At 34.1% G+C, this 12,814-nt stretch overlaps 1 protein-coding gene and 1 long non-coding RNA gene across 3 annotated transcripts in view; one reads left to right on the top strand and one right to left on the bottom strand.

Annotated features, from left to right (window-relative positions):
- LOC116168545 overlaps positions 1–12,814 on the bottom strand; it is a 67,053-nt gene that overhangs the window by 23,152 nt on the left and 31,087 nt on the right. The window lies entirely within an intron of this gene.
- LOC116168546 overlaps positions 1–12,814 on the top strand; it is a 69,137-nt gene that overhangs the window by 28,018 nt on the left and 28,305 nt on the right. Inside the window, exons 2-4 of the long non-coding RNA XR_004144781.1 lie at positions 5,104–5,194; positions 5,680–6,390; positions 10,779–10,896. This is a non-coding gene — a long non-coding RNA (uncharacterized LOC116168546). The remainder of the gene's footprint in view (positions 1–5,103; positions 5,195–5,679; positions 6,391–10,778; positions 10,897–12,814) is intronic.

Raw genomic sequence — 12,814 nt, 5'->3', positions numbered from 1 at the left:
ATATATTGCAGTCTTGAGAATGCAAAAACTTGTCTTTTTAATGAAAACACATTTTCTTCTGTTCACCAATGTTTGCACAGTGAAAAATAAGATCTCGCCTTGGTTTAAGTAAATTAGTAGATTTTGCTGTGGTTACAATGATGCTGTCACAAGTGTGTTAGGCAAAATAAATTTACCACCCTGGTTTCCAGGTTAATTTCCACCAATCCAGCGTATTAGGTCAAAACATGGCGAATTTCTGAACAACCAATAGAAAATAACACCACCGTTATATGACCACACTATCTCTATAGAGTCACTGTATTTAGGTATACGTAAAAGCGCCCTCTATTGAGCAGCATGTGACGTTTAAACCGGTTAATTTACGCTTATGGGTTAATGCATTAGATGTCGCTGCAACAAATTTATAATTTTTACTGGATCTCTACTTGAAAAATTACGGATTGTGGCTAAACGACCCATTTTAGATATCATGTGTAATACATAAAGTCATATTTTTATGCTTAATATGATGAACGTACTAAATTATTTTTAGATCTTACAATTTTTGAGTTATAATACAAACTTTAATTTTTTTTAAATGGTAGTCATTTGAGATTTTTAAAAAGGACAAATTTTTCTCTTTATAATAATATAAGGCTTGCTAAATGTACTTTAATAAATAAACGCCCTGCAGTAATTTTCCTATTATTGAGAGGTAAGTAAACAGAATTGGCCATGGAAAACAATATCTAGTAAGATAGGTACTTTTCATTTACGACGAAAATTGGACAGGCCAATGTTTTCTTCATTTTCTACCAAATGAATTTTAAGATTATGTAGGATGGGTTAGATTTGGAAACACGACGTAATTTACGCTGGTTTCAACACAACGGTGCCCCGCCGCACAACTAACAGCAAGTTAAATATTATAATAGACAGTAATTAAGAGAACAAAAATGTTTCCCATAGCAAAATCAGTTTTTACTACTCTTAATAATACAAATAGTTCTGTATCATGTTTATTACAATGAACCTTATATCATTGTAAACAGAAAAAAAATGCACTTTTTAAAAATGTCACAGCCAACTATGATTATCATTTAAAACAAGTTGTAAATCAGCATATGCATGATTAAAGCGCATTTTTGGTAATGCAGGTCAGTATTTTATTAGCGAAGTTTAAAATTATCGATCTCACGAGTAATTTTGGCTGCGTTAAATAATTAATTTTATTTAATTTCAATTAAGGGTACGTCTTCATTTTGTAAAACAAATCACAAAGTAAATAATAAGTTTTTATACTGGTAGCCCTATCTAACGGTAAAATTATAGCACCTCCGAAACCCATATCGAAATTATTTTCTTCAATTATCGATCTCACAAGTAATCTAACTCAAAATAGACTAGTGCCTGCACATCTACACTATAGCAGAAAGCTTTTAGTGAAAATTTGAATTCTCTAGCTATTGTAGTTGTGGAGATCTCACGCGGACAGCCGGCCTGCCAGCCATAACGAATATAATAGCGTATTTTTTTCAAAAATGCGCTAAAAATGTAAATTTGTGTTATAACTCGAAAATTATAAAAGAAGAATAAATATTACTAATTAATGTATCTTATTACGCGGAAAAAATCTACAATTTTTGTCTTTTGCATATTTCTGTATTTCTCATACTAACGATTCTACAACTTTTAAAAGAAAAATCACACAATCTGTTTTTCGTTCATATCTAGTAAACTGTGGATTTTTTTCAAAAAAACAAAAGCATATCTTGAATAAGTTCTTACAACGACAACTCTTTCCTCATTTAGCCGAATCTCTATGTTTTACGGTTTCCGAGATCCTAATGCTTAAAATGAAAAAAACCTCACCCTGTATATAGGTTAAGAAACCAACAATTTTCCACCCACACACTAATGGCCCACCCTGCATACACTGTGTCTAAGATAAAGATGTCAATCATGGGGATCTCGGAAATCATACACGATACGAAGATGGTTAAATTAGGGCAAAGTTGTGCAATTAAAGAGTAAATATCGTGTTTTAAAGAAAAGCAGATAATTCCGATTACTACCGAAGATATGTTAGAAAAACCGAAATACGTTTGTTTTGTTAATAAACACGATTCTTAATGAACCCTCATACGAAGAAATCAAGCGGGGTTATATCGAGTGAACGCGCTAAGTAGGGTGTTTCCGAATATAATCACAAAAGAAAGATTCCTCTTTTATTTTGATGGTGGTAGAGGGGTGTTATACTTTTGGAAAACAATTAACTGTAGGTATACAAATTAATAATTTTGCCGATTAATTATTTTTTATAATGAAAAAATGCCTCACATAGTAGTATGTTTGGTTGGATGAAATGAAACCCTTATGTATCAGGAATTTATTTAATTATTTATTTATTTAAATTAAAATAAAAAAAATTAAAAATAAATGTAACCATTTTTTTATTTACTGAAGGCCAAAAAAAAGGCCTTAATTAAACAAAGTAAAGTACTGTACCTACATCATTGAATTCAGAATAGAGAGGTTTGTAATAATACGATATTGGAATACCAGGGCAGTCTTTAAAAAAATGATGTTGATATTCCGCAAAGATGAAACGTCGGATTAAAAAATTAACGATGGCGTCTTATATGCCATATTAAAAGTTGCTGTGCAGAAGTGTCATTGGTTTTGCTCCAGGTCAAATATTAACCCCAGAAAAAATAGTTCGCAAAATCAAAAAATCCGATTTTTTCAAAATATCTCAACAACTCCATTGAACCACCCATTGAACCAAATTGGTATCTGTTACAATTTCCAGAATGCCCATATAATAGTGGCCCTTATCTCGGACACATCCCAAAGAGGAAAAAATACAAAATCCGCCTTTGTGGTACTCATAAAATTCACAGTTGTGTAAAACACATTTGTTTGTCAGTGTTTCTTTCAAAACATTGTATGAATTCGCATTTTGTTTATTGCCTCGTGTTTATTATTACAATAAAAAACCACAACAAATAATCAGATACCTAGCGTGGAACATATGATTCTGGGAAAAGATTCTTCATTCTTCACATTAATCGTATCAGTATACGAAAGGTCACAAAAGCAAAGTCAAGAACGAAGAAAAAATCAACACGAAAGTATCAGGAAACTACGCTCCATAAAATATTATTTGCAAATTTTTTGATACACTTGACATTAACCGATTTACAAATAAATAATTTGTACAAAGATAACACCAACACAGTTTATCACATACTTTCCAAGAATTCATGTTTACAGTTTTGGCCTCACCTAAACTTTCAGCTGCAATTAGTAATTTTTAAACGAGACTTAATAAGAGCATTGGTCGAGCGAAGTGCCAATTTATGGATACTTGCCATACTTTACGACGCGTTTACGACTTCGACTTTTGAAGATCAATTACACCACCTTCGAGCGGATTTTACGACAAATTTCCGGCAATTGGTGGTTCTGGAACAAGATGATCATTTTTATGGCCTTCACCGCAAAGGCGATTACCTACCGCTAATAATGTGGGAGAAAAATTGAGGTCACGAATTCCTATGGGATCATCCAACCACAATACTTTTGCATTTATTTCCTTCACCCTCTAACGCTTTATCGAGAACTATCAGATGACCTGACCTAAATGAGGAAATTTTGTAATCGTAATCGACAGTACAGTACTACTGTCACGTTTTAGGTAATTTTTTGGTTTTTCGGATTTGCAACTGTTCCGTTTTTGGAGCCAGTTGGTTTATGCCAAGTGATATGAGTAGGATACATACTATTGTTTTAGCCTTTAGCGCAAGTATCCGAAAAGTTTTACGATCTGACGATCTTTGTTTCCGATCTTAATCTAACAACTTTATCAACGGCAAATTCCAACGTAATGAAGTTGTAAAGGTAGGACCATATCAGCGATCGTGAATCGGAGTACTATTAAATAAGCTTGTGAATGTATCAATTGTTCCCATCTGACTTGCAGACTTTTTTTTAAGTTTCACTCTCATCCATTTAAAATTGCAAGCTCGTGCGCAACTAGAAGAGCAGTTACGACGCCCACCTGTCATCGTGAGGCTTTACGTAACCTTTCCCATTACACAATTGCAACACAAATGTCATCGGGCGGCCTTGTCTTGCAAGATGCAATGGTCCCGGTGCAAGCAAAATTCTACAAACTGGTTTCGTCCGCGCGCCAAGTCTCTATGCAATTAGTTTTTATTCGTCTAATAACGGACCCTTCTTAGGACTTCTTCATATCGAGCCGTTCCAGATTAAAATTCAACGCGAATACGCCGAAGGAAACAGGTGCTTCGATGTCCGTCGCAAATTCTGCACGCAATTTATTAATAACCGCACGTTGTTATGTCTAGGATAAATATTGGCGCGAGGTGCTACTGCACTTTCAAATTTATGGGGACGTTAACGTTAATGGTGCGTTAAGGGAAAAAGTGTCGCTCAATGCCTTGAGTGAAGGGAGTCGAGCTATCAAGGATAGAGGTGCAGGTGCACGGTAGTATGCGGCAATAACACGGTCATAAAACGTTTATTCGGAAATTATCAAGGGATAAGTAATTGAAGGACTCCCTGCACTCAGGCTACCCCAAGATATCCTCTAGCCTTTTAACAAATTCCCTTTTGGTTATCATGCACAAAAGGCTTTTTAGTATGTAAAGCAGATGCAAAATCTTAAGTGATGAGTTTCGAAATTACCTATTTATTAATACGCGCAATATACGGTTAATTAACGCCATAGAGTAAAAATGTTGTGAAAGTTTTAAATAAATATTCGCCTACGTGGGAGATTCTATTATAAGGAGTAAAATGTTCCATGCACGTGTGATTTTTCCGGAGGATAAAATTTAACCCACAGAACCTTTTGGATTGGCCCCCATTTTTACCAATCCAGGTAAAATCATTAAAATAAACGTTCGTCATGCCACGTCCAAAAAAATGCACCTCCAGGGGAAATTTGTTTCGCCTCTCAGGACCGTGCTCCAAAGTAAAATGTATATTAAGAAAAGCTCGGCTCCACAGCAATAATTAAATTCTTTACTTCACCTTTGCCTCTTCGACAGACACAAATTTCAAATATATCAACACGATATTTTTATTTTTCAGTTACCAGTACTGGAGATCGTAGATGGCTTCGGTTTGTCCCGTTACGTCCTTCCCTTGGGTCCAGGCGAGCCCGAATTAATAAGGCTAAAGGGTAAGTTTCCACTTTTTAATTATGGTAGGTCTACGTAATTAATTTAATAATGATTCTACAACTATCATTCAGTAAAGTGATCGTTTATCGAATGAATATAAGAATGAGAAGAGGATGGTGCATACTCCACCAAATCCTAAAAAGTATAATTTCTACCTTAGTTTGAATTCCGGTTTCTGAAATTCAAGAATGTATATCAATTAACCGAAATTAGGTTCAATTATAGGGGTTCTATTGAAAATTGGTAGTATCATATAATCAATACAGTAATTACAGTAACAAAAATGAACCAAATCTACTAACAGGGCAGTTTGTACCGTTTAACACAACTATACAACTATGGTCGCAATTGTTGTTTACATATGCTAAACGCCAAGATGGTCGTTAGTCTTCCTTTGAAGCATTTTGAAACTAAACATTTTGATTAATAAAATAAACATAATCTGTTTTGCACGATTTTAACGTAAATGTGTCCTTTGTTTCAGATTCCAGAAGGGCAGCCTTATAAAGGTAGGATTTTTCTTTTTCTAAGCATGAGTCTTACTGTATATTTTTGTGTGGGGGAAGTGTATAGTGTAGGACGATCAGCGACCGGCATTTGTTAAATGAGTTGTGACTATTATGCTCGCCGGGAGTGAATGCCGATCACAGAACACCTGATCTCGGTCTATAATCGTCCTGGACGATTGCAAACCGGCATCGGGTGTTCTGTGACCGCGCCATTCTCTCCTGGCGAGCATAATATCTTCTCAACATCTCATCTTGGCGACTTAAGGCTGGGTGCACGAGTCAATCATTTCACTTTATATTAATCAGTATGACTATGAATTCATGGCCATATTACTTTTTTGAAGTGAATGGGTTTTCTCTGCGAAATGGGAAGCATTGCAGCTAATCCTTCCGTTGCCAAGTTGAGCGACTTCGAAGATTGTCATACCTCATTTATTATTGCAAGAAGATTGGCTTAAAAGGTGAGTAAATGATCTACAAAATAGGCGTGTTCGTATATTAATCAAATGGTTGGTTACTAGACGAACACGCCCTATACAATGAATTACTTTTGAAGAGGGTACTTAGATTTGCCTACTAATTTCATCACTTGTTCTCAGAGCCAATGGAGAGGTAACCAGGACAACTACTAGAAGTCATCAATCCAAGTCTACTGTCAACCCATGGCCATGGCTCAAATAAACGAGGTTAGTCTTGATTTGAGGTTTTTATATTACCTTTTGCAAAAAAATATCAACACATTAAATGCCCATCGTAAGCGTGCAGGTACATAACACGTGCATTTCTTTTTAAATAAGTTTCCAAAGTTCAGACTATTTATATGACTGAAATGCAGAGTGCAACCAGGAAACAAAGACGGACGTTAAATTTTGTTTATACTATAAACTATGTAGAACGCGTTCTGCATATAAGATAAACCTCTTTCACATACATTAACTTCCCCCTGCTCTTCTATGAGTGTGCAATGGAATCCCGTGAGAAAAAAAATTGACATGTAACAAATCCTTGCTATCGTTCAGAACCTTCAGAAACGGCCTAGTTTGGCATTTATTTTTCGTTTTTTAATAAAGGTTAGTCGCGAATCTTATTTATAAACGGCTCATTAGAGATTGATTTCAACCCCTTGATGTTTGTAAGCTGGTATATCTAAATGTACAATTATTAATTGCGAAATTGTGACAGTAGGTGATAATCTTGCAAAAAAATGGTTTCCTATATTAAAGTATAACGCAAATTTTAAATATATTGGTGATATTATTCTATAAGACGATTTTTGCAAATAATTTGGAGTAAGTTTCTTCTATCTGTCCCACTCCATGCGTCTATTTAGTTATCCGCCCCTAAGTAGGTATATCACGTAGGACACGTACAATGAAAGGGTGAAGAAAACGATATTTTCCTCTCTAGTGAGGAAAGTAAAAAACAATTGGTGCATTAATCTTAATCATGACAGTTAAAATTGAAGTATCTAGCTTGCTATTTGTCAAACTTCATTATTGTATTCGATAATTTTTCAATTTTGATTGTAGTTTGTAGTTTCAGAAACAATTCCACTTTCTTCTCTAGTTGTACAATTACCCAAAATCGTCATGAAATCTTCATTTTCATGCCTACTATGTGCCAGGAAATTTTAGTTTCCATGACAAGAGGCATACCAGGCTACTTTTCCTGCCGCCTGTCACTTTACCGGCCGCACCTGTCACTTTTCCGGCCGCAGCTGTCACATTGCTAAAATAATGTCTTTAATGACTCCTGACCTCACTGACAGATTGACATGAATCAAATATTTTATATATAAACATTTTAATTTAAAGGGCGTTTTTTTTGCTTTTGGCTAGAGCGAATGGCAAGAAAATGTTATGCTTGAATGCGACCATTGTGATCTTCTTTTAATTATAGTAGCAAAGATTTACTTACGACACGATCTTACCATTTTCGGGGTATACATTGCTTGTACTCTCCGTCTAATTTTAGTAGTAAACGTTTAGGTATCTCCCATAAACACGGCTTATTGCTTATGAGTTATGACCTATAGTTACAGGGTGGGCCACTAGTGCGTGGGTAGAAGATTGTAGGTTTATTAACGGACATATTTAAAATTAATTGTCGAAGCGTGTTGAAGGACTCTTTTAAGGCTACAACTTAAAAATATTTTTAACGAAATTGCAATTGACATACAGGGTGGTTGATATCAAAGTTGCATTTTTTAAATAGAATCCCTTTATATGTAACGGGCGATCAAAAATGAGTTGCTGCCGAGTAGCCTTTGGAAATTCAAGTTAAGTACGATTTCCCAATGTAAACAAAAATTCCAAAGGTGACTCGACAGCAACTTATTTTTGATCGCACATGTGAGTCATTTGTTCAAAAAGTAGATGTTCAGAAAAAAATGAATATCGCATTTATAATACAATCTAGAGGGCCGTGATTCTGTAGTGTTAGTACCTAATCATGAAATGTACAACATACCCCGAAAGCTCAACGCTAAACCTTTTTTTGTGACAAAAGAAATCACTCCGTCAAATTAAACAATACCAATCCAAAGTAACTTTATTTTAGGTAGCTATTGCGATCACCGTTTTTTGGATACGTCAAAATTTCATCAAATGTCGACATTTTACATAATTTTAAGCAACTTCCAAAGAATAAAACTTCTTTCCGTCTGTATGTAGGTATGCACAGGGCGTTTCAAAAAAAGGGCCAATATTTTATCCACGTATAGTACTCACGAAAAGAAGCTAAAAAGTCTTAATAAACATAGGTCCGTAAACTAAGTATTTCAGTTGATTTTGTGTCTTAATTTAAATACTTTTGTTTCCCTACATTTGACTCCAGGAACTGAATTGTCTGTGTGTAAGTGGAAGGAGGGCACATCATACAGCATCTTCTTTAAGTGTTTGACGTATTAAGAAACATCACTGTTCGTTTGTTTTTAACAATGTAATTGAAGACAATACAAAATCAACTCTAACAAATTACATTATTAAAAACAAATGAACACTGATGTTTCTTAATACGTAAAATACTTAAAGAACATGCTGTATGTGCCCTCCTTCCACTTACACACAGACAATTCAGCTCCTTTAGTGAAATGTGAAATGGAAAACAAAAATATTTAAATAAGACACAAAATCAACTCTATCTCTGAAACACTTACACGGACCTATGTGTATTAAGATTGACTTCTTTTCATGAGTATACGGTAAACACCGACATGCTTATATCGTTAGAAAGGTGGAAAAATCCTACATTTGATTCCATAAAAAACTTGGTAGTTCCATTTAAAAAAATCAAGTTATCTTTGATTGAAATCTTGAAAATTGATGAAGTGACTGCAGAATCACGGCCTTCTAAGTTTTATTACAACTGCGATATTAAAATTTTACTGAACATTTACTTTTTGAAAAAACGACGACTCATTTTACTCGTAGATATCATATGTAATACATAAAGTCACACTAAAATTGACCAAGGAATCGAAATATGCAATAATATATAGAGGGTTCTATTAAAAAAAATCCAACTTTGATATGAATCACCCTGTATGTTGTAGCCCTGACAATGAATTTTAAATATGTGCGTTAATAAACCCATAAACTTTCCCCTATACACTAATGGACCACACTGTAGAGTAATTTTCATTCCCCTAGGGTGAAGTGCAGGTAAGTAAATATTATTGCCGAATATGTTTACCCTACACATGAAATTTGGGACCATTAATAATAAACGATTCCGTTAGGAATATAACCGTAATATCGATCACCGGTACACGAATAACAAATTTCCAAATCATTTAATCGGCAAACGTTACCCAAACAGTGATTAATCGTGACCATTTGCCGTAATGATAATCTACTGCGGAAACTGCTTAGAGCAAAAATTTTAAAATCCGTTAGTTAGTAATCCTAATGATCTTTGATTCTTTTAAAGAACTTACGGCTCGTTTTTTATCCGAAGAACGTATGCAAATGAAAGAATTGGCACAACGAGTCTAAACTCCAAAAGACGAAAGTACGTACCCCGCATTCTTTGCCATGTGGGAATGGCTACGATTGATTATTACGACTTCTGTGTGCAATATCCAATTATCATACGCGTTTTTTTTTATAGTAAACAGCATTAAATGCCATAAAAATGTCTTATGAAAAATTACCAATTGAAATGATGTAATGACGCTTGCATCCTTTGTTTAGGAAGTGTTACAGGGATATAATCGAGGATATAATAAATGTATGAAAGAAGAGATATATATTTATGCACTTGAGATATATTTTATCCACCTACGTTTGGGGTACCTATATACGTTCGCTTTCGTCGCTCTGGTGGTTGGCATCCTAAGGTCTTTAATTTATGAAGTCATAAAATAATGCGGATTATGGGTGTGTGACTTATAAATAACACGGAATTTACTTTGTAAACATTCTCGATGGTGCATAATTTACATCGCATCTTTAAAACTGTTAAAAGGGGGATACAGGGTGAAATTTTCTCGGAAATCAACTTAACAAATGAAAATGTAAATGAACTAGTAAAATTTTGTATAATATTATTGCGAGGTTGCACCACTGACAATATATAAGAACTATTTTATAAAATACCGTGTGTTATGTCTTATGCAAATAGGGCTTACCCCTATAATTTTTGGGAGAATTGATGTGTAACAATATAGTGATATGCTTTGTCACTGTTAATTAAACCGAATTTGGAATACTGAGGGAATGACTTTTTGTGTTAAAAATTTAGCCGCTTTTGAATAGCAAAAACAATGACTGGGTTTACAGAGACCTTTCCGGGGCAACGAATAAATATAATCGCGTAGCACAAACACGTAATAGTATTATTCCATATTTTCGATACAATTTGTTTCCGTTTCCGAGATAGGAATGTTAAAAAATTAAAAAAAAAATCTAGAAAATTCTCGATAAATTCAAAACTGAGAAAAAAAATAGTAAAGAAACCCAATTTTTTAGACACCTGATTGTTTCATTTGGGAAAAGATTTGTCTTTTACCACCCATTTTTTAAAAACCTTTTAGAGGTTCCCAGGCCCTACTAATTTCATCAATTGTTTGCAGCAGCGCCAATGGAGGACTTACAACGCCGATGAGGACTACGCGAACAACGTCTGGAATGCATCTGATCGAATCCAAGTCTACTCTCCCATTCAACGATCCCGTGGACATAGCAAACGAGGTTAGTGTGCTACTGTTTTGATCTTGTTCTGAACTTTTTATTACTGAACGTAGCATTGTTACTACAATTTTTTGAAAGCGAACTGTAGCTCTAAACTTTCTTCTTACCAGAATATTTAAATTAATCGTACCAATCGCGTAAGAATTAAACATTGGATATTACCACGCGTCCTTAACTGAATAGAAATTTTCTATTTTTTTGAAATTATACAGGCTGTATCAAATTTCGTGTTAAGTACAGAGATCTCGCTTATTAGCATAGGTACGGAGTTGGACAAAAATAAGCCTCGAGTTAAGCCCAAATAAAATTAAAAAACAAACTTCACCCCCTCTCTAAAGTTTCTTAAATATGGCGAAAAATAACATAATTGACGTTTTTGATTTTTGGCTTTCAAATCATTATTTGAGGGGCCATTTAAAAACCAAACAGACTTTCTTTAGGGAACTTTTTCTGTTCTTTTAGATGATGAAAATGAATTTTCGTTATCTTAATACTTTATTTTATATCGATAACCAACTTTTGTTTTTCGGATCGAACTGGAAGCCATTTTAAAGATAGAGAAAAAATCCTTATTTCAAAAATGTTTAACATGTTTATAAAAAAAATTTAAAAAAGTTCAAAATTAAAAAAAAAATACATTTCGTTTGACATTAAAGCAAATGTTAACAATAGCAATATGCATGAACAATCGAATTTCTTTAATAAATGTTCAAATGACTGAATTTTTATAATATAAACATGGTAAACATTTTTGAAATTAGGATTTTTTCTGTATTATAATAAGCGAGGTCTCTGTACACTGTACTGAACACGAAAAATCAAATATACAACGTGTATACAATAAAAGTTTTTAAACTTTTGAAACATTACCACATTACCTTGTACAAATGCTTACGAAACCAAAAAAATTCCACCTATACGATTGACGACATTTTAGTCCCTCAAAAACCCTCGCAAAAACCAATAAGTACTGTACCTCAAAAAATTGCAATGAACGTCTATGGAAGCAGTCGTTTCATTTGAAATGTCATTCGAATCAAATGTCAAACAGTTTTATAAGAAACACATGTCAATTTTATTCAAGGACTCATAAAAAAATTCATATCTTTTAATCCGTCCAGGATAAGTGAGTGAGTTTCATTTGGTAAATTATACTAGGAACAGTCAAAAACTCGAACTATTCTTATTCTCAAGTTTTCGTACACTAATTCCATGACCCGATCCCGCAAATAAAAGTCTAAGATCGGGATATCTAGCGGGCCAAAGTGGTAGACCTCTAGTTCCCCACCAACGATCTTCAACAAGTTCAGTTAATTTAGAATCTATGGCTCTAACCGAATGAGCTGGAGCTCCGTCCATTTGATACCAACAATTTGAAAAGTCGAATGAGCGACCATATTTCATCAAAATGGTAGTTTTCCACAATGTCTTAAAACCGGAAACTTTTTAAGTCACTCAAAAAATTCCTTAGGCTTTAAGGATTCCATTATAAAAAATAGCATTCGCTGATCTTGATCTGTTTAAGAGATCTTAATTTTTAAATGCACCCTTGCATTTCCAGTTTTGGAGAAAAATGGACATATGTCAAAAACTATGACAGATAGGTACTGAAGTGATCCACGTTATAGATACTTGTTAATTAATAATTAAGCAGTAAGAATCTTCTACTATCGCTGGAATTTTAAAATCGTAATATCGAATGCGTAGGCGCTCTGTAACTTCGTAGACGTGAGTTCTTTATGGCGCTCATTTATGTTAGACCATCGTTATTACTAATATGCGTAACGTGCCCTTTTTCCGAATTTTTTTTAACGAAACACCAACTTACGATCACACATAAACTAATAATTTACGACGTGCGGCATAAACAGAATTCGGTTATGAGACTAAAGCAATAAAAGACAAAAACTTACGTTTC

The sequence above is a fragment of the Photinus pyralis genome, unplaced genomic scaffold (genome assembly GCF_008802855.1).
Source record: "Photinus pyralis isolate 1611_PpyrPB1 unplaced genomic scaffold, Ppyr1.3 Ppyr1.4_LG4, whole genome shotgun sequence".
Classification (NCBI taxonomy): domain Eukaryota; kingdom Metazoa; phylum Arthropoda; class Insecta; order Coleoptera; family Lampyridae; genus Photinus; species Photinus pyralis.
Note: the sequence above shows the minus strand (reverse complement) of the source record. Positions and strands in the feature narration are given on the sequence as shown.